Below are 21493 nucleotides of genomic sequence, written 5' to 3' on the forward strand. Positions count from 1 at the left end.
CTGCGCCACTCAGGTGCTCCGGGTTGTGGGCTTCTTGATTTTTCAGCCTGACTTCTGGGGGAGGGGCCTGCTGGCCAGTACTCAAAAAACNGGTAGAGTCTCCGTGTCCCCTGCGAGGGGGGATGGGGATGGGTGCCCTGTGAGCCGGTATTTCTGGGCTTTTGTTCTCTGGTGGTTTTCCCTGGCATTTTGCTGTGCCTCTTCTGAGAGTCAGAGCAGCAGCGGCTGAATTTCAGCCTCTGTCTCAGAACAGAGGGATCGCAGATCATTCTCCACTGGTGTTCTGGCCACTTTAACTCTGTTTCTGTTGGTGCTGCTCAACCCTGCAGCATCCCAGTCTGTGCGTCCCACACCCGTCATCCCAGCCCTCACTTCCAGGGCCGGTGCGTCTCTGTCCTTTGTGTTTCTAACCCCGCCAGCCGCCAGTCGCCAGCTGCCCCGCGTGGGCTCCCGGAGCTCCCGGTCTCCGTCTGGTGTCTCGCAGGTGCTGACCGCGAGTCCGCCTGCTCCCCCGTGCAGGTGGCCTTCCAGCCGCCAGCCGCCCCGTGCACGCTCCCGGAGCTCCCAGTCTCAGCCTGAATCCAGTGAGCACACCGGAGCTCTGGAGCTCCATGAGATGCTTGGTGGCGCACGCTCCCGGCTCACGGACTCAGTCTGCTGTTTCCAGGGTGCGGGTCCGCGGTCCGCCTGCTCCCTGATGCAGGTGGCCCGCCAGCCGTGCCACGCGCGCTCCCGGAGCTCCCGTTCTCAGTCTGCTGTCTCAAGCGTGCGGGTCTGCGGTCCGTATGCTCCCCCGTGCAGGTGGCTACCGCTTCCCGGCGCCCTGACACGGCGGCTCCCTCCCCCTTCTGTTTATCTTCCGATATCTATGCGCGGTTTCACGGCTCCCCGCTTCGTACCTTGATACTCAGCGCTGGAGATGTTCATTTGTAGAGATCCAGATGTATCTTCCTGCATCTAAGGCTGATTCCGTGGATGTTCCTGCTGGTCTGGTACCTATCCAGCTCAACTCAGGGGACCGGCTGAAAAAGGGGTCCCCTACTCCTCCGCCATCTTAACTCCTCAACTTACTACTTTTAAATTAAAAATGCATTTGTTTCAGAAGGAGTACCAAACACATTCTTAGATGGGGTCCCAGCTGAGCAGATAATCGAGATCCCCTTAAGCCCCTCTCCTGTTTCCGTACGGTTGTTGATTCCTATAGCATGCACAAGGGTAAGAACTTAGAAGCTAGTACCTTGCCAATGAGGTGACATACGTGGTTGGCTGGTGAAGGTGACATTTTGACCCTCTACCTGTTGCTTGTTGTCTTAATTTTTAATTTGTTCAGAACCTGTTGAGGAAGAGAGGGTTGGGTGCTCCCTGAAAATTCCCCACAATATCGATCTAATTTCCCTGATACCAGCGATTTCTCCAGTCTCAGTTTAGGTCATTTTTGTTTAGTATTGGCTGAACTGGAACTTTGTCACTCAAAATGATTCTTAGTCTATTTGATTGTCTCTTTCTTCATGCAATAAACGGCTCCTCCAAGCACTAGCTAGCAAAAATCTGGCTGGACTTTCATCAGCAATGAAACGGTAGTGTTGGCTCCTGGCTATTGCCCCACTGAAAGGCGTACACAGGGATACGGGATTTCAGATTAGCATTTCATTAGAAGTCTGGAAAACAGAGAGTCACAACACAGTCTTGTTCTTTCTGTTTGTTGAGATGTCTTTCTAATTAACGGCCTTTAGACTGAGACTCAAACCCCTTATTTGGATAACAGGCAGGACCTACACAGCACCCAGGGCCTTGGTTGTGGAGAAGCTGGGCCTTTGTGTGTGCACATGTGCAAGGAAGCATCTGAAGCATGCTTTGTAGACCACTGTCCTTGACAACATTCGTGGCTTACCTGGGAAAATGAGATCATAGGTTTCCACAGTTAGCCTCTTGGGTATCCAGACACCAAAACGTTCTAGCTCTGACTTGAAAGTTTATCACTATAGAAATGGAAAAAGAAAAAAAAAAAACCTTTCCGATAGTAAGGAGAAAAAATTCTTGAAAGTCTCTTATGAACCAGAGTGATGACCGAAAAGTAAGAAAAATGACACTGCCTGGATTTTTATACTTCACAAAGCCAGGAGAGGGAATTTTCCAAGGGCTCTTTGCCAGTAGTAAATACTTCTAACCTAGCTTAAGATTTGAGCAAAGCCAGTTTGGCTTGTCCCTAATTTAGGATAGAAAAGGAAAAAAAAATGAATCAGTAAAAATTTAAACTCCAGGGACCAAGGGAAATTTCTAGAAGCCCCTTATGTTTTGTTACTGTGTTCTTCATTTCAACCCTCTCTTTTCTAAACCATTTGGTTCATGGCTGCCAGGTTAATCTCTCTGAAATACCCCTTTGTGTATGACATTTTCCTTGCTCAGAATTCCACAAGAGTGGTTTATTGTCCCCAGAAGGAGACCAGAGTCAATAGCCTGGCTTTCAAAGTCCATCCTGTGCAGATGTCCGCCTCTCTGTGAGCCACTACCTCCCCAGCTACAGTCAAAGCAAGCTCCCTGTTTCCCCTGAGCATCCCATGCACATTCTCAGCTCTTGGTTTTTGCTTGTGGATGTGGTGATGCTGGTGTGTGTGAGAGTTGCTTAGGAAGCTCGTTAAAGGGACCAGCACCACCATCACCCTCTTCTTCCCTGGGGGATGCCTCTTTATACCTAGCTCGGCTGGTCTAAGTCCCAGACTTCTTTTGAAGCCTGGCTTCAGATTCATCAGCAGCCCAACTTAGATAAGTGTATGTAAAAGGAGAAAGGCATTCTAGGCAGGGAGAAAGCAAGGCAAAAACTGGGAATTTTGGGAACCACCAGTCAAAATGTAGGTCTGCAGATTGTATCTAAATGACTTAGCATCTGTGGCTGCAGAAGGGAACTCCAATGCCCTTTATTGGAAAGGTATCAGCTTTGAGGGTGCAGAGGGTTGAGTCTCAGTCTTCTTATCCTGGGGCTGGGCATTGGGTAAGTCACTTATTCTTTTGACATCTAGTTCATTCACTTTGAAAAAGTAGGCTCTGCTTTTATTTTAGGGATTAGATGTTATGATATGTGCAATGCGTGTAGTATGTAGTAGGTACTTAATAAATGTTGGTTCTCTTCTCTTCCATCTATTTGGGTAATAGACACAGGGTGAGGAGCCAGTTGTTGTGACACGGTGACAGATACCACCAGAGTCTTTCCAAGTCTTCCATTTTGACCTGCCAACCCGTATATCCTTGTGCTCGAGGACTTTCTTTCTGAGGCATGTTTTTCTGGCCCATGTGGTAGATTGAAAGTTCCAGGGAATTCCACCCTTTGGGGGCAGCTTTCAACCAGACACTAATGGGGACTATTGCACAAACGCCTCAGAATCCTCATCCCTTGGGCATGATAACTTGGAGGCAAGTATTTTATATTGGCTGCCAGAGTGACCCCATGGGACTGAACTCCAGACACCCATGGTCATAGCTGGCCCGCCTTAATTGGCTGCCTTCTCTCTCTTGTCTCACCCACTCCCCTGGTAGTATTTTCTTCACCTTCCAAATAAACTACTTGCATTTGAATCCCCATTTCAGGGACTACTTCTTCTGGAAGAATCCAAATTAAAACAGAATCCTAGTCTACATTTCTTTTTACAACTCCTCCCAGTAGGGCTGGTCTAGCTGCTCCCAATTGTTTTATGGATCTGGGTGGCAGAATAAGTATATCATCTCAGTCCTCATAAGCCATGCTGTCACCGTGTAACATAAGAAATGTGACAGTGGCAATAACACGCTACATCTTAGTCACTCTAATGTGTAAACTAATACAACAGTCGGGGACATTCCATGTCTCTGATATTAAATGATGACTGAATTATTGATAACTGGTCCCACATTCCCTTGAATCAAATATTAATATAGCAATATCTTGTATGTGGCGGCTGGATTCCTTTTTAATGATTTCATCACTCAGAAATCCGACCACGTCTTTCACCTCATACAAGATGAATTGGGTGCATTCTGGAAAGACAACTTGAGGAGATGGAATGTTTAAACATTGGCTGTTGTGTTCTATCAGAGTTGACACATAGCAGGCTTTCACTGGGACAAGTGTCAAACACCAAAGAAGGATTTCAATTGTCTGAGACTTTCATTAGGGTCTCTTCTAGAATTTGTTTTTGCTGAACGATTTCATGGTAGCCTTCAAATGGGAAACGCAGAACACGGACATGGCAGCGTTGGAATGGGCTTTCCGTCTACACTCTTCACATTCAGTATTAAGTTTCAAGTATTTTGGCTGTACAATCTCCCCCACCTTTGGATTCCTCTGGTACTCAGTCTGCACTGCTCTCATAGCATTTACATATTCCTTGTTCTGATGCAGTTATTGGTGTATGTCTTGTTTCTTCTATGGGATTATATTCTCCTTGAGGTCGTGGTACTCGATGTTATTGACATTGAGAGGCTGCTTTCCTGAGGGCTTTGTATTTTACTCAACCTTGCATCCCAGAACTTCCTGAAGAATCTGGAACACTGTAGGTACTCCATAAATGCTTGCTGAATGGCCACCTTTGACAACGAATACATGCAAAAGATCTGCCATTTCAGTAAGGTTTGGGGGTGGAGGGGTGCTTGGTTCATGTCCTCATTATCTCTCTTCTGGATCAGAGATATTCTTTTTAAAAGATTTCAAAAGGAAAGAAAAAAAGTGCTAAGGCGCCTGAGAAAACTCTGTGGGAGATGTTAAAAGGATGTGTTAGCTTTTATTAATTTTGTTCCTATTATTGGTACTCAGTACCATATCTTGTTATATAACAAACATTTATGGAACATTTACTATAATCTGGACACTGTACTGAGTCTTTGTACTGGGACTTTCAGTTTTTAAAAACACCTTACCTCTCATTGCTATATGCTTCTAGGCAAGAATAAGTCATTAACAAACATAAACAAGGGTTTTAAACAGTCATAAAATTTTCTTAGTGTGTTGCTAAAACAGGAATCATCTGGAGTTACCATCCCCAAAACAAATGTTATGCTTATATTTTATGTAAAAAGTAAAATTTAAAAGATCTAACGCTGACCCATTTCCAGATGTCAGGCACTGTGTTGTATGTGAATTAACTAGGCCAAGCAACTATTAACTATGTTAAATACTTGCAGCAATCTTATGAATTATGTACTGTTATCATTGTATTTTGCAGATAAGAAAACCTAAAACCTACCTGAGGTAATACAGGAAGTCGTAGATTTGGGATATGAACACAGAGAGTCTTACTCCAACATCTGCTCTCTTAAAAACTATGCAATACTATTTCTTGGAGCTGATTCCCTTTTTCCTTTGGCTTCTGGGAAGCTCAGAGAGAAATTTATCGTTGAACTTTACTCTGAATTTTACATCTGCATTGAACTTTGACTTGAGTTTATTTGTATTTGTTTTTCCTTTGATCTTACCTACCTTGTTTTTCTGTTTGAAAATTAGAAAATTTCTTTTTTTTCTTTTTTAAAGATTTTATTTATTTATGTGACAGAGAGACAGCCAGCGAGAGAGGGAACACAGCAGGGGAGTGGGAGAGGAAGAAGCAGGCTCCCAGCGGAGGAGCCCGATGTGGGACTCCATCCCGGAATGCCGGGATCACACCCTGAGCCGAAGGCACACGCTTAATGACTGCGCTCCCCAGGCGCCCCAGAATTAGAAAATTTCTAATTCTTTAAATTTTATTGCTCTTTGTGCAGGGGATCAACAACGTCATTGACTCTAATACTTCCACCGTTCATATATTCGGTAGGAAAAGTATCTGGAAAATCTATAGCAGGCACTTTATTGGGAAATGATGCTCTGGATAGAGGAAGGGACTTGTTCTAGTTCACATGCTAGCTAGTAGTCATCCTTGGCAAAAATCTAGCTCCCCCGACTTCTGGTCCAGTGTTTTTCTACCATACCATACTGTCTTATGTTACTCTTGCTTATTTACCACTAGTAGCCATTACTCAGTTATCTCTTGTGTTGTCTCTTTAGAATATATTTAATCTTTCTCTCTTTCATCTTAAGAAATAATGTAACATATTGGGGAAAATGTGGTCCCAGGAGTTAGAGAGCCCTGTGACCCTAAACAAATGACTTAACTTCTATGGGCTTTAGTTTCCTCATCTGTATTGATAAATGCTCTAATGTCTGAGGTGCTTTTTGTACATGGATATAAATACTGACATTACTGATTTATTTAATTGCAATTTATTAAATTGATATATCTAAGAATCACACATTTGAAGATCAATTTTCATGAGTACTAACATTATTAATTTGGAGTGTGATTAATTAAATGCTCTCAAATAATTGCATCTTCAAATTTAGTATAATTTATTCTCTTAAATGCTGCACACATATTCAACTGTAGGCAAAACACAAATGGAATTATTATAAAACATATTATTATGTGTGCATCTGAACCTATCCTAAGATGTCACCATCATGGTTTCAATTCATTTCTTCATTAATTCTGTATTTGGTTTTATATTCTCTAAGGTTTATTTCCTTAGCTGGGATCTTTCTAGACCATCAATAATAATACTTAGACGCCTACTCAGGGAAGCAGTGATCCTATCAGACTCTAAGAAAATGAGTATCTTCAAGCTTTCAGTACTAGGTTTTAGATTAATTGACTCTCACTCAGGGCACAAGAACTTCTGCCTCACCCACAGCTATTCAAACACAAGTCACTAATCAGTAAAAATAAACTATGCTAATACGGCCTTTTTGGTTCACGCCTTCCATATATGTGACCGGGTATTTCCCCCACAAAATTATGTCCATGTTTTTCTTTTTAAGGAATTTCTTATCTTTTTAAATGCTTTCAACTTTATTGAGATATAATTAATGTACAAAAATGCATCCACTTTAAGTGTACAGTTTGATGAATCTTCACAAACGCATATACCAAATGACCAAACTATTATCAATACATAGAACACACAATATTTCCATCACTACCCAGAATTTCCCCTGTGTACTTTGTTGGTGAGTCCCCATCAGACCTGAGCCCAGACATGAACCCAGACAACTACTGATCTGGCGATTACAAATAAAGCTGCTATGCGTATTAGTATTCAGATCTTGAACAAATTTAAAAAAATCTCAAAGTAGTTCATGGTTTTTGATGCTATTGTAAATGGTATCTTTTAAAATTTCAATTTCCAATTGTTTATTGATAGTATTTGTCAATCAATTGATTTTTTTAAATATATTGAGGTTTTATCTTGTTACCTTGCCCATTTTTTCTCTAGTGGCTTATTTTCTATATCCCTTAGGACTTTTAATTTTGCATATATGATTATCTTTTCTGTTCATGAAGACAGTTTTATTTCTTTCTTTCCAATCTATATGCCCCCCTTTTTTTCTTGCCTTATCGAAATGGCTAGGACCTCCAGTACAGTGTGGAACAGACCTGCTGAGACTAGAAATTCTTGTCTTGTTGACTGTGTGTTGCCTTTCACCGTTAAATATGATGTTCAATCTTTCACCACTAAAGGCAATATTAATGGTTGGTTTTATTGTAGATATTCTTCATAAGGTTGAGGACTTTTTTTCTATTCCAGTTTGCTGAATGTTTTTGTTTTGTAATCCTAAGTGTTAAAGTTTGTCAAATGCATTTTATGTGTATGTGAAAATGAACATATAATCTTTCTTTTTTATTCTCTTTTTATTGGAATGTTTAGATATTTACATTTTATGCAATTATTAATATAGTGGGGCTTAAATCCACTCCTTGCTATTTATTGATTATGTACTATCTGTTCTTTATTCCTTTTCAGTCTTTTTTTGACCTTTTAAGTGTGTTTTAGAATTTTATTTTATTTGCACCATTGACTTATTAGCTTTATATCTGTTTTATTTTGTAATGATTGCTCTAGGGTTTACAATATGCGGCATTCACGTACCATAGTCTATCTTCAAGTAACATAATACCACTTCACAGGTAATGCATATAAATTATAACTGTATTTTCAAATTCATCCTCCCATCTTTTGTACTACTGTTTTCACACATTTTACTTGTACATATATTTTAAGCCCCACACTAATCTGTTATGTTTGTGCTGATTCATCAATGGTATTTTATAGATTTTTAAGCTTGAGAAACTGTCTTTTATACTTACCCACATATTTAACCTTTCTGGAGCTCTTATTTCTTGTAAATCCAAATTCACATCTAGTGTCTTCTTTTCTTTATAACTTTGAACATATTTTAAGCCATCTTGGTTATTGTATAAAATTTCTAGGAGTGTTTGTTTCACTTGCTGTTCTTTGTACTTTCTCCACTAACAGAGACAAAATATTAAAACTTTTTAATAGACATATCTTGAATAGAAGAAACAAAATACTCATATATATTTATATTTCAAACTTTCTTAAAAAATACGTTATTGTATTCATCATTCTTTCATTTTATACCCGTAATTTTTTTATGCTTTATGTTTAATTTCCTCTTTGAAGTATCATTACAAACTAATATGCTTTCATAGGTATAACTTGTTTCAATTAACCACAAGATTATGGGACGCGTGGGTGGCTCAGTTGGTTAAGCGTCTGCCTTCGGCTCAGGTCATGATCCCAGAGTGCTGGGATCGAGCCCTGCATGGAGCTCCCTGCTAGGCAGGGAGTCTGCTTCTCCCTCTGCCCCTCACCCCACTTGTGCTCTCTCTTTCAAATAAATAAATTAAATTAAAAAAAAAACCCATAAGACTATAATAATTAGTTTTGATGCTGAAATTTTCAGTGTGGTGGTGCTAGACCTTTAAATTAAATCTTTTGTCTTTAAGCAGTGTTCCATAATGACTCTTAAGCCCCACCCATATTTTTTTTCTATAGTATGTAATAAATCTGTAATATGGACTGAATAAGGTTATTTTTCTCTGTGAATGTTTTAATATATTAAGTGTTTTAAGAGTTGGATATACTCCTATTACTATGACTGTGACTCATTACTTTCCATCCCCTTCTAATTTTTTATGACTGTGCAGGTAATTTTCTATTTGATGCTTCCCCACCCTTCCTACCCCCATTCATTTTTTCGCCTTTCCTGCTCCAGTTTGTGTATGCTGGAGACTGATTTATTTGGACTATATTAAGGGCTCCATTGTCCTCTGGCTCATGTTTTGACCCAGCTGATGAAAGACACTGCAAGGAGATTGGAGAGTTTGGAATGTTTGGGGAGAGAAAGTTTGGGGTATTTGCATTCCTGCTTCCTCCATATTTCAGTGTTGCAGTTTGGATAGTGGCTGGATCCCTCTACACTAAAGTTTCTACATGGTGTTTCCTTCTCCTCCCACCAGACTGCAGTGACATTATTTTGTGCCAGTATCCCTACAGACAAAGGGGCTGTGATGGCATATTGCTGTGGCCAGTCTCTGAGTGCCTCCAATTAGTTGGTCCTCTTGATTCTATCAATGGTCATCAGTTCTCTTTTATTAAATCCTATTGAGTGGAATTCTGTTCCCTGTTGGGACCCTAACTGACACAGCAATTACAAAATCCCCATGTTCCTGTTGTCAAAGCTTCAGTTTCCAATTAGAGCAAACAGGGCTGGCTCTCCACGTCATCTGAGAAGGCTTGATAAAGGTGGTGGTGGGGATGAATGCCTTCTTTTCTACTACTGGAAATGTTAGAGTTAAAATAGTTACAATGAGTGTGACCATGAAGTAGGATGAACTTTACTACGTCTAATAACCAGTTTCTGACCATCCACATAATCCCCCTGATTCTGAAACAAAAGATTAGAAACACTGCAGGATTCTCTCAGTTTCAGACTCCTCTGGAACCCTATAGAATTCCTTTAGAACCTTATTAATTTTCAGCTCTCCACATTCGTTATTACCTTAACTCTTCAGGTAGGAAAGCAGAGAGTCAATAAGATCTTACAGGATGAAGAGAAGGGATAAAGAATCTCTAAGATGAGAGTTTCAGGACAATCTAATACAACGTTTAGTTGGGTTTATTTTCAAAAGAGTATCGTCAAATAAACCACACTACTCTCCCATCTGTTTCTTATCCCCCTGTTTTGTTGTGTTCGAGTTCAAATCCCTTCCGTAGAGGTGGTGGTGGCTTCTCTGCTCTTTATCCTGGTTTTGTCATTCTCTTTGGGATGTGGCTGCTGTGAACTATTTGGCCCCTCTGCAAATAGGAAGGTTGTGTCCCCTTCCACATGAGAATTCTCATTACTATTCCCTATTATCTTTCATTTTGGTTCAGATCTGATCCATCATAGAATACATGAAGCTAGGACTTCGATAATTTGTTTCTGAAAGTGTTTACCAAAGTGAGTGACCAGGCATTGTCCTTCTCATTTCTCCCAAGGATGTTTCTGGGGGAAAACTAGCTTAGCCTTCTAGGAGGGCACACAAGTTAATTCCTAACTTTTGTAGAGTGTTTGTGGTAGAGGGTGAGAGGTGTGGGTGAAGTTCTCTTACAGGGTAGTCATGGGATCCCTCCTTAAGGTCTATCTGTGCATTTTCTAAACATTCTACCTTCCAGGGGGCGGAATGGCTGTGAAAAGAATCTTACTTTTCAAGCCTGTGGTGATGGTCTGTTACATTGATGGCCACCATTGACCCATACTTTCTTGTATCCAAGTCCTTGACTAGTGGACCCCTGAATGTGGACTAGCCTGGTGACTTTCTTTAACCAAGAGACACAGGGACATGCTGGCATGCAAGTTCTTGGCCTAAGTCTTACAAAGGCATAGAGGCCCCTGCTTTTGCTTTCTTGGGGTCCTTGAGCTACCATGTAAGAAATCTGTTTACCATGCTGGAGAGAGCATATGGAGAAGCCACATGGCAAGGTTACATAAAAAGGGAGAGGCATTGAGATTACATAGGAAGGATAAGGGAGAAGAGCCTAACCATCCCAGGGTCTCCAGCTGAGCCCAACCCCAAGCCAGTCCACTAAAGGAAAGCAATCACACAAATGCCTCCTAGCTAGCTGAGTAAAAGAACCATTTAGCAGGGCCCTGACTGATACACGTAAACATTCAACATGCTACTAAATACGCAGAGGTACAGAATGGAAACACACACTGTGACCTGCAGTCATACATCTGAACTCTCTTATAGACTGCCTTTTGGATGAGCTTTCCACCTTCCTTCTCCTGGCTGAGTTCTTTCCTCTCTTACTACTCAGAAAAGCATTCTTAAGCATGTCCTAAAGTCCAGATACAAGACGGTAAACCCAGAGAGAGACTAGGATTCCCCCTTCTTTTAAGGTTCCTCTTTTGAGTTCTAGTTTCCCATTTGAGCATTTTACCCTATGGCTTTCATACTTACCATACTAAAGACAATAAAGCAATCTCAGCATTCATTCCAATCTAAGGGATGATGTGAGGTTACGTTTTGTTGCACCCTCCCCAGAGAAGGCTCCCCCTTCCTCAGAGCAGGCAGTCATCCCTACAGATGACAGCACTTGAGATCTTAACACACCCTGGGGATGTTCAGACCTTAAGTTTGCTGGCAATAGTCATTAATACCACTTGCTGGGGATTCTTGTTTTTCCAATTCTGAGCATAACCTAGGATTGCACACCCTGTGGACAGATGAGACCATGAGCTAGAACGGAAGTGATTCCAGTGACTTCCAGATAAAGCTTGCAGATGCAAGACCATCCAGAGCTTTCTTGCCTCTGCCAGGTTGACGGTGGTGGACATTGCATCAGCAAAGTTTCTAGAGTAAGGTGATATGGAGAAGAACTTTCTCACTGAACCTCAATAGACACGGAATATGAGCAAGGGTATCCTTTTAATCACTGATATTTTGGAGTTATTTGTAATTGGAACACAACCTATCCCATCCTGATTGATTTATTTATTGGTATAAGAGAAAGTTCCTGCTGTAGACCCCTACCTGTTCTTTCTCTCTCTCTCTCTCTTTTTTTTTTTTTTTTTTGGTTTTGTGTTTAAAGACAACAGAAAACAGGCCAAAACTCCTAAACTAACATTTGGAGTTTTTTCAAAAATTCTCTATTCTTTTTTCTTACATCTCTCTTATTGTTTATGCTTAAACACTCTGGACTCCAGCCATGTTGGACCGTTCCCTGTGTGCCACACACACCCAGCCTATCCTTTCCTCCATGCGTAGCAAGTGACTCAGAGCAGCCACTCACAAGTCAGACAAATTAGGCTCAGATTCTCGCTTCAGCTCTCACTGTGTGACCATGAGCAGGTCATTTATTCTATCAGGGATGGTTTTCTCTTCTGTGAACAGGAGATTTACTATCTTCCTTGCAGTATGAGGGTGAGGATTAATAAGAAAATGTTTAAGAAGTGGTCAGCACAACACTTGGCTCATAATGGGCCCTCATCAAGACCTAGACGTGTAGCTCTGCTTTTATGCATTCCTTCGAGAAGAAATCCCCTATCAGTGGCTCTAACTTAGTCTTTCAAGGACAGTGTAAGTGCTTTGTCAGGCCACCTGTATGTTTTATTTTTAGCCTTGCAATTTCTTCTTCATCTGTAGCAACCACCTATCACCTCCTACCTTCTGAAATCCTAAAATAATTATTGGTATCTCTTCTAGTTCACCATTATAATCCAATCCCTTGATGTTTTATATGTGTGTCCTTTATCATGTGTTAGATTTGAAGTTTCTTGAGGGTAGAATCCGCGTCTGTTTCTCAATTTTATATGTCTCACAACATCCAGTCCTCGCCCTGAAACCATTCCAAGTGGGAACTCCGTAAAGATTTTTTGATTGAGCGATGAAGGAAAATTTACCACACTTGCCCTGGGTTCCACCGCAGCCATTTCTCCTTTTTCTGGGTCCTTGGTTTCTGCTGAATATTTCATTTGTCACAAGAAGGACAAGGAGAAAGAGGCAAACTCTGGAGCACTTACTGAGTAGGGTACGTTACAAGCTTTGTCTCAATGAATTTTTGTTTCAGCCCTTTGCGGCTGATTATTTGTTAAGCCACACATCCAGGGCCACACAGGTGGGAATTGGATGTGTTGACTTCTAGAAGCCACGCTGTTTTCATTTTTTGATATTTGTTTTTGAATCTGGCCTTGCAACAATTTTTAAAACTTTTTCTCAAGCCCTCAGGCCAACTCAATTTCTGTTCTGGCTCTATTAAATGGGATAGATATTAAAAAAAATATATGTGGTTCTTAAACGTAACGTGATTTATTCTTTCTGACCCTGACAGAGCTTTAGTGATTGGGACGGACACAGAGTGAATGCTCATGGCAGATTAATTCCAAATGAGGATGTAGCAGGCTTGAAATAATCTAAGTCAATTGGAAAGTAGGTTTTTACTTACACAAACTCCTTCCCAGAACCCCATGAAGAACCCTACAGGGTGAGTGTAGTCTAAGAGAGAAAATTTCTTTGGAGTCTATAGTCACAAGCAGAAAGTGAAGAACTCAGCTGAATTTGAGGAGACCTAGGGCAATGTCATGATACATGTATGGAGGAAAGGACAAAGGGCTCCTCCACAGGTATGGTCCCCCACATCAGGATACCTCTTGATAACTAGTAGATGCAGTTGGAATGTGTGGAACAAAGGTGGTGAGGAAAGGCTGTGGGAGGTTGTGAGAGACAGAGTGTTAGGAACGGGCAGTCCCAGCTTATTGACCTTGGCCAGATTGATTCATTGGCCATTGATTTTAGTACCTGGCACATTTTGGGCTTGTCTCAGCCCCTATTAGCTCTACCCAGGATGCTAATTGGAGAGGAATGCATTTTTTTCTCTGGCTTCAATCCAAACTGCCCTCCCACATGAGGTCCTATGATTATCTGGTCAGGATTTGGTTCCAGATTATCCCCCCAAGACTTACACAATGCCTTTGCCACTCCTGTTTTGCCCATCCTCCCTGCTTTGCGCTGTGGGTGGGCTCTTGTCAATCCTGGTTTGACCTCATTTCCTCTACTTTCTTAGCCATTGGAATTTCTGAGCCATACATGAGAAAATTCCCAGGCAGACTTAATCTCTTATTTCTATTTCTCATCACAGTGTGGGTAGTTTTATGTAGCATTTTCTTGTTAATTCAACTTCTTGGGTTAGTTGCTTATGCAGTTGTTGCCCTTACCTGATTGCTTGACTAATCCTTATCCTATCTCCTAAGGTCACACTACATAGATATAACTTTCTATGTACACTTATAGATGGGTAGATAGATGGATAGATACATAGACATCACACATGCAGTATATATGTCTGTGTGTGTATACATATACACATATGGGTGTAAACATGTCTGTGAAATTCATGTATCAATACACATTTGTTGAATTACATTATGGAAACAACTCACTTGTCAAGTCTAATTATAGTAATTCTTGTATAATGCTTCCTATGCCAGAAACTCTTCCAAGAACTTTTCATATATTAACTCTTTCAATCCTCACACCAAACCTGTAACGGTAATACTGTTATTTTCACCCCGTTTTCTAGCTGAAGCACCAAAGGCACAGAGAAACTAACTCATTTGTCCAAGGTCATACTAACCCAACCCAGGAAGTCTGTCTCCAGAGTCTGTGCTCTTTACCTCTATGCTGTGTGGCCTCTCCATCTTACACTAATGGAACGAAAGAGAAGTGAATCACACATGGGCAGAACATTTCTTTAGAATTTTGTAATACTATTGGCTATGCAAGTCACATCTTCACAAATATACAGTTTATTTGTCCATTCATTCATTTACTCATTTATTCATTTATATGTCGTTCAGTGAGTATTTGTTGTGTGTTTACCGATGTGTTTTTATATGCAAAGTACTTGATTGTGTGTGTGTGTGTGTGTGTGTGTGTGTGTGTGTGTGTGTTAGCAGAAGCAGATATATTTTCTCTGTTCCTGAGTCATGAACTTATCGTTTGTTTAGGGGAATCCCAAGCCCTGCTTTGGACTTATCCTTGATTATTTCACTCTTTGTCGTTTCAGGAAGAGGAGAAGTGGAGGCAAGAGGGAAGGGAGAAACCATGAGACATAGCTGAATGTTGCACTGACGGTGGCCACCAGCCATGCTAGCTTCCTCTTCTTGTGTCATCTGCTCATCCTCAACACCTGTAATTGTTTGCTTTCTGTGGCTCATAACCACCACCAGCCACTGCTGCCTGGACCAGTGAAAGACACATAACCCAAAGTGAATCACCGTCCAAGTGCATGAGGGGATGCTGGTGTCAGTACAGTAAAGGTGCTTACCTGGCAGTCATGTAAAGTTCAGCCTCAGGTATGGGTCTGGGTCCCGATTAAAGAAGACAGAATGGACCTGATGCCAAAGAGAAGTGGAGCCCAGAGGGACAGAAAGAGAAGCTGACATTTCCGACTTCTACTCCAGCCCTGTGAGATCCATCTGTGTTTGTTTGAGTCTTGGGTTTTCTGTGAGGTTCCTTGCTACATCTTCTTAAGAAAAACCCTAGGTGTTTTCAAAATAGCTTCAGTGAGTTTCTTTCCACCCCCACCCCCCAACACCGAGTGACCCTTAACTTGGGCAGGAAATGACTCTTCCTTCTTTCAGTGAGGAAAGTTCTGGAAAATAAGACTCTCTAGTCCAAGAATTATGGGATTGATTCCATATCATCATTGGCTCTGGGTATCATTAGGCCTCCACTTCTCTGCTGTAAAAAAGTAGATCACCCCACAATCTTTGCATCCTGCTTACTCCTGAGTACTGTGTAGTGACATTGGACAGTGGCCCTGAAGAATGGAAAGTGTGGGAACAATGTTGGGAAGGGACAGTCCCTTGAAGCTGAGCTCTAACGACTGTGGTTTCAGTGACGGGGCAGGACATGTCTGTTTTGCTCATTGGTTGCTGGAGCACTGCTGCGGTTTGGACGCATCTCAGTTCTGCTCAGGGCTAAGGCATTGAATGTCCCCAGGATCAATGTAAACAACCACGTAAATCAATATAAACAATTAAAATAGATTTTAGTAGAAGGATAAATAGAAGTCCTAGAAATAGCTGGTGAAGTCACCCCTACTTGGTGGTGGGTTTTGGGAATTTCTCTACCCTTTTAAGTACCTGCTGATGTACAGAAAAATATAAAGGTTATGAGGGCTGCCTATCTACCAGGCTGCCCTCAGTTTTCTTGTCTCTAAAGTAGGGGAATGGGTAATAGATGAGATGAGTTGTAGAGGTCCTTCCAGCATTGTGGTTGAGCATGAGTGGCATAGCAAGATCAGTGGTTTAAGAATCCACAGAGATGTTATGCAACAGATCTTCCTGCATAATACCTGCCAGAGGGGGCCAGTTAATAATAGCGTGTAAGTGGTTGTTATGGGTCGAGTGATGAGGAAGTTCAGTTCATGTTCTTTGAAAAAATTCAGTGTGTCATTCCCAGGATGGATTTTCAAGCAAAATGAAATTTCCACTGTAAGCGCAGCCAAATGTAGGGAACTGCCAGGAAAGATTAAGGTTAAAGTCTATGAGGGTCGGGTCAGGGAAGCAGGGTTTTAATTAAATGAAGCAATGGTTATAAAGCTCTTACCTAGTGTTTTTCATGTAACAGGTACTTGGTATAGTCAAGTCCTTTTCTTTCTTCTTCCCCTTTTCATTCATCTTTCACTTTCCAACACTCTGCTGCTTAAGATTCCTATAACCACACGCTGGGTCATTTAATTTGCCTCCCTAGGAAACTAGCAAAACTCATTCCCAGTTGAATTAAAGTCATTCCTAGTGCCAAGAAAGGACAGTGGAAGAGGATAAAGGGAATTCCGGGGTGGAATGATTCAACTACTTGCAGAGAAAAGATTCATTATGGGTAAATGCTTGCTGGCTGACCATGGAAATGGAATGCAAGTCAAATATTTTGAGGATGACATGAAATGCTGAGTAGATGAAAAGGATGTGAAAGCCAGTCCGAGCTAGGATGAAGCAATGATATTTTAAATTTAATTAGGGGTTTCTTATAGTAGAATCAACTTCATGGTGTTACATGTTTAGGAGTTCAGGAGATATTACAACAATAAACTATTGTAGGACAAGATGATTAAAAAACACTTTATGAGAACTATGGCTTAGCATATATCATTCAGAAAATACATAAAGATAACTTCTGCTTTTTAGAGCATAATCTGTGTCTTTTGAGGGAGGGGATGGAGTGGGGCCCAGCTTTGGAGCCAACAGGAGGAAATATAATGGGATACTGAAGAACGAAGGGAGAAAGTTCGCATGGCTCTGACTGCTTTCCTCTCCCTGGCAACAGTTACTTGCTATCCTGCAGCCACGCATGCGTTGCAATGAAATTAAATAGGAAACCAGCCTCTTGGGGGCATTGAGAACTCCACTTGTCAAGGCCCGATGGTCGTAAACTTGATTTTGATGTTTACAAAAGCTGAGGTTCTATTAGTGGTGCTGCGTGGATGAAGACTCACGAAACACACGCACAAACCAAAGGCACAGAGCTCTTCCACTCACAGAGCTCTTCCACGCACAGAGCTCTTCCACGCACAGAGCTCTTCCATGCACAGAGCTCTTCCATGCACAGAGCTTCACAGTTCTTCAGCACTCCCCCTCTGGATCCTACTTAGTACTTAAAATAACTTTGCAAGGCAGGAATCAATTTCCTTGTATTTAGATGAGGAAACTAAGGCTCAGAATTTAAGTGATTTTCCCAAGTCATCTGGCAAAGTAGGAAGTTCAGATTTCCACTGCTAAACTCAGTTTCCTTTCCCACAACACCTGCCTCTATTGATTAGTACTTGTCCAAGGGCTCCTCTAAGGCTTATGCTCACTGCGAAAATCATTATATTGAGAAAATTTAGTTTGTCCCGTACCCAGCTGCTGTTCTCATTTTCTGCCACCAGTTTAATCCGGTTTTGCAATGATCTATCTCAGTAGTTTTCCAACTTCAGGATGCAAAAGCAGCACTGAACATCTTTTTAAAATGCAAATTAATGGTTTCCATCTCCAGAAATACTGAGACAGTAGATCTGGGGAAGGGCCAGGAATGAGCATTTCATGAGCGCTCAGAGTGATTCTGTTTCCTGTAAGGGACCACACTTTGAAAACACGGGTCCAATTATGTTTCCACTTCCTGCCACAGTAACAAATGGAGAGCTAGATCATTTGCTTTCCGCCAGTTTTTGTCTCTGGATTCATGTTTTAGCTCCCCTGTATCATCCTATGCGTCAATATTTCCAATAGGTTCTTCCTGGAATTATGACTCTGCCACTGAATTCTGCAGCTTTTTCATCCCTAGATATGATTAAAGTTTTCTTAGTATCGTTTGTCCTGGACACTCCTGTCGTTTATGGTTCAGATTTCACATGGGATGGTGGCATAGATCTATGAAATCTTTTATCAGTTATAATTTTTGTAGCTTGAGTAGCTTTGAATTTGGTGTAATAAGCAATGTCAAAAATTTAGAGTTAAAAAATATTTTCAATTACTCTTCCACCAACCGTGGCAATGTGATTGTAGTAATTCACTTAATTTCCAGGAGTCTTGGTTTCCTCGTCTTTGTCATGAGGATAATGACATCTACCTCCCAGGGTTGTCATGAAAATTAAAGAAGATAATATATATTGATTTTATAATTATATAATTTATAGAATTGACTATAGAAATGCCTATGGATTTCATCAGTGTTGGTTCCAGATTAGAGTGTTACCACTGACTGTTTTCTCAAGGGTAGTGTCATTGAAACAAAGCTGGGTTGCAGAAACTGGTTTCATTCAATTAATTGGGCTTAGCCTCACCTCAGGGTTTTTGTGCATGAGCCCTGTGAATGGATGGTTTTAGGACAGATGAGCAAAGAGACACCAAAGAGACCAGCATGGCATCCATTTCCCTAAGCTTGCCATGAGGACCACGTGTGGTCTTTATGTGGAGAGCAGGCAGTGTGTCACACGTGAAAAGAATGCACAGTGCAGAGTTTCAGAGAGGGCTACCCCTGCTTGTGCATTGAGGCTAGCGTGCATGTGTTAAGGCAGCGAAGCCTGAGGAGAGCACAGCCCTGCTGGTAACCTTAAGGGTCCAGTCTTGGGAACAACAGAAGTCCCAGGAAGAAGAGCAGCGCTGGGTTCTTAGTAGGCGCTGTCAGCCGCAGGAGGAGCAGAGAATGTCCTTGAGGGGGCCTCTGAAGGGGAAGAATGGTAAGCGTGCATGGATCGCCTCTGGGAACCCAGAGAAATAACTGGGGTGACTTGGGGAGGGATGCAGAGCGCTTAGCTCCGGGGCTTGTGCAGATGGAAGTTCTCCAGGCTCAGTCTGGCTTGGATGTTCCTTACTGTCAATTCTTTGTCAAGTACCTCACCTCCTATATGCTGTTGAGATGCCAAAATCTGTACCTCTGGCTGAGGCTTGCCCTCTAAGCTCCAAACCCACATATATTCTGTCTGCTCACAGGTCCCCTTGATGCATTTGGGCCCTTCAAACTCAACGCAGCCCCCAAAGCATCATCGGTCAACAACGCAACCCGATGCTGCTCTTGTATGCCTTAGGTCAGTGTATGGTTCCATCCAGTGAAACCAAGCAGCTCCCTTTTCCTTCTGTCACCATTTTGATCCAGTCTATCATGCAGCCCTGCCAATTATACTCCTAAATATTCATGACTCGGGCTATATTTCTCCATCCCACAGCCATCATTGTGGTTCAAGATATCATATCTTTCCACTGCACTTCTCCTGAGCAAGCTCTTTGGTTTCCCCGCATCCATTCTTGCCTTCCCTCGCTCTACTTTGAATAGCTGCCGGAAGGATCTTTTAAGCAGACAAATCTTATTGCGTCATTCCCCAGCTTAGATCCGCATTCCCAAGGTGAAGACTACACACTTTAATGAGGCTGGTGTAGCCATGCGTGCGGGGACCAGGCTGACTCTTACTCTTTCCCCTGTCCTGTCTGTTCCAGTCTGAGGGGTCTCCCCTGCACTGTGGAGACGCCCAACTCATTCCCACCTCTGGAGCTTCTCACCTGTGTTTTTGCTGGAGCCAGAGACTCTTCTCCCTCTTCTTTTTCTAGTTAATACCTTGCATTATATGCCAGTCAGAGAACCCTGATGGGGGTGTTTTTTTTTTAATAATTTTTTTTTACTTGAGTGTAGTTGACATGCAATGTTACATTATTTTCAGGTGCACAACAGAGTGACTCAACATCTCTATATGTTTGCTGTGTTCCCCGCAAGTGTAGCTACCATGTGTCACCATCCATCGCTATGCCAGTACATTGACTATATTCCCTATGCTGATGAGATATTAAGGACAAAACAAAAAGCCTTTCTCTATGCTGTATTCCCTCAGTACCTTGTACTTTCCCCTCAAGCTGCGTGGGGTATAGCACATTGTCTATACTTTTCTCTAAAGTGTACTTTTCTCTCTCTTGGGGAGGGAATGTGTCCATTGCATTTACTTTCCTGTCACGAGTGCCTAGCACAGATGACACGGTACTCAGCAAACATTCAGTAAACACTCACGCAGTGATTGCTTCAATCTGAAATCCTGAGACCGTTTCTTTCCAAGTGTGTCACAGAAACCTCGTGCTCAGCAGGACTCTACCCCGTGGCTTGTCAAACCTCCGTGGTAATGGGGCCAGATTGACACACGTGGCAGGCATCTAGGATTGTTAACTAAACAGCCACAATTCTTTCTTTCCTCTGAAAGTAATTACTGGTTGCTAAATATTCAAACGTGCATTGAAAAAGCAGCTCATTACATTATGTTAAGAAATAAATTACTATTTCTAATTGCTTCTAGTAGTTAATTACTTCTAATTATTAGTCTGAGTAATAAATTACTGCTTCTGATTATGTTGTGGGCACAGAGCATTCAAAAATGCAATTTTCATGGTTGTTTACATCAGAACATGTTTACTGAATTATAGAGCCATAATTACCCCGAATAACTGGTAGCAAAAAATAATAAACATTTGATAAATTCAATTGAAATATGTCATTTCTTTGTCAGCTTATTTAAGAGATCAAGCATTAAAATGAAACAACCATGCTTGACTTTTCCAGTCTCTTCAGGGGGTAACAATATGTTAAAATCAGGATTTTTGTTTTGTTTTGGTTGAATAAGAACTAAATTAGAATTACTTTTGTTATTTAAAACAATAAAGAAAATATTCAGACCTCCAATGCTGTTAAAAATCAGGTTGTACAACCAGCATACAACTCATAGGAAGACATAAATTATGCCTAGTTAAAAGGGAAATTGTAAGAAATAGTAAAGCCTCCAGAACTATTTTATGGAGTTATGACATATCTAACATACATTAATCTTTTTTTTTTTTAAAGATTTTATTTATTTATTTGACAGAGATAGAGACAGCCAGCGAGAGAGGGAACACAAGCAGGGGGAGTGGGAGAGGAAGAAGCAGGCTCATAGCAGAGGAGCCCGATGTGGGGCTCGATCCCATACCGCCGGGATCACGCCCTGAGCCGAAGGCAGACGCTTAACCGCTGTGCCACCCAGGTGCCCCTAACATACATTAATCTTAAGCGTAGAATTTAAGATTTCCAAACCCATGGTTTGAATGCCACTTCGCTTACTAGTTTGTCGGGTCAATGACAGAAGTAGGTAACCT

General features: G+C 41.6%; 1 long non-coding RNA gene across 3 annotated transcripts in view; it reads left to right on the forward strand.

The window, feature by feature from the left end:
- The window catches only part of LOC105238300, a 58293-nt gene extending 37208 nt beyond the window's left edge, over positions 1 to 21085 (forward strand). For all 3 annotated transcript variants that reach the window (XR_004627902.1, XR_004627903.1, XR_004627901.1), the window contains one exon: positions 14911 to 21085. This is a non-coding gene — a long non-coding RNA (uncharacterized LOC105238300). The remainder of the gene's footprint in view (positions 1 to 14910) is intronic.
- Positions 21086 to 21493: the final 408 nt, after the last annotated feature.

This window comes from Ailuropoda melanoleuca, chromosome 9, assembly GCF_002007445.2.
Source record: "Ailuropoda melanoleuca isolate Jingjing chromosome 9, ASM200744v2, whole genome shotgun sequence".
NCBI classification, from domain to species: domain Eukaryota; kingdom Metazoa; phylum Chordata; class Mammalia; order Carnivora; family Ursidae; genus Ailuropoda; species Ailuropoda melanoleuca.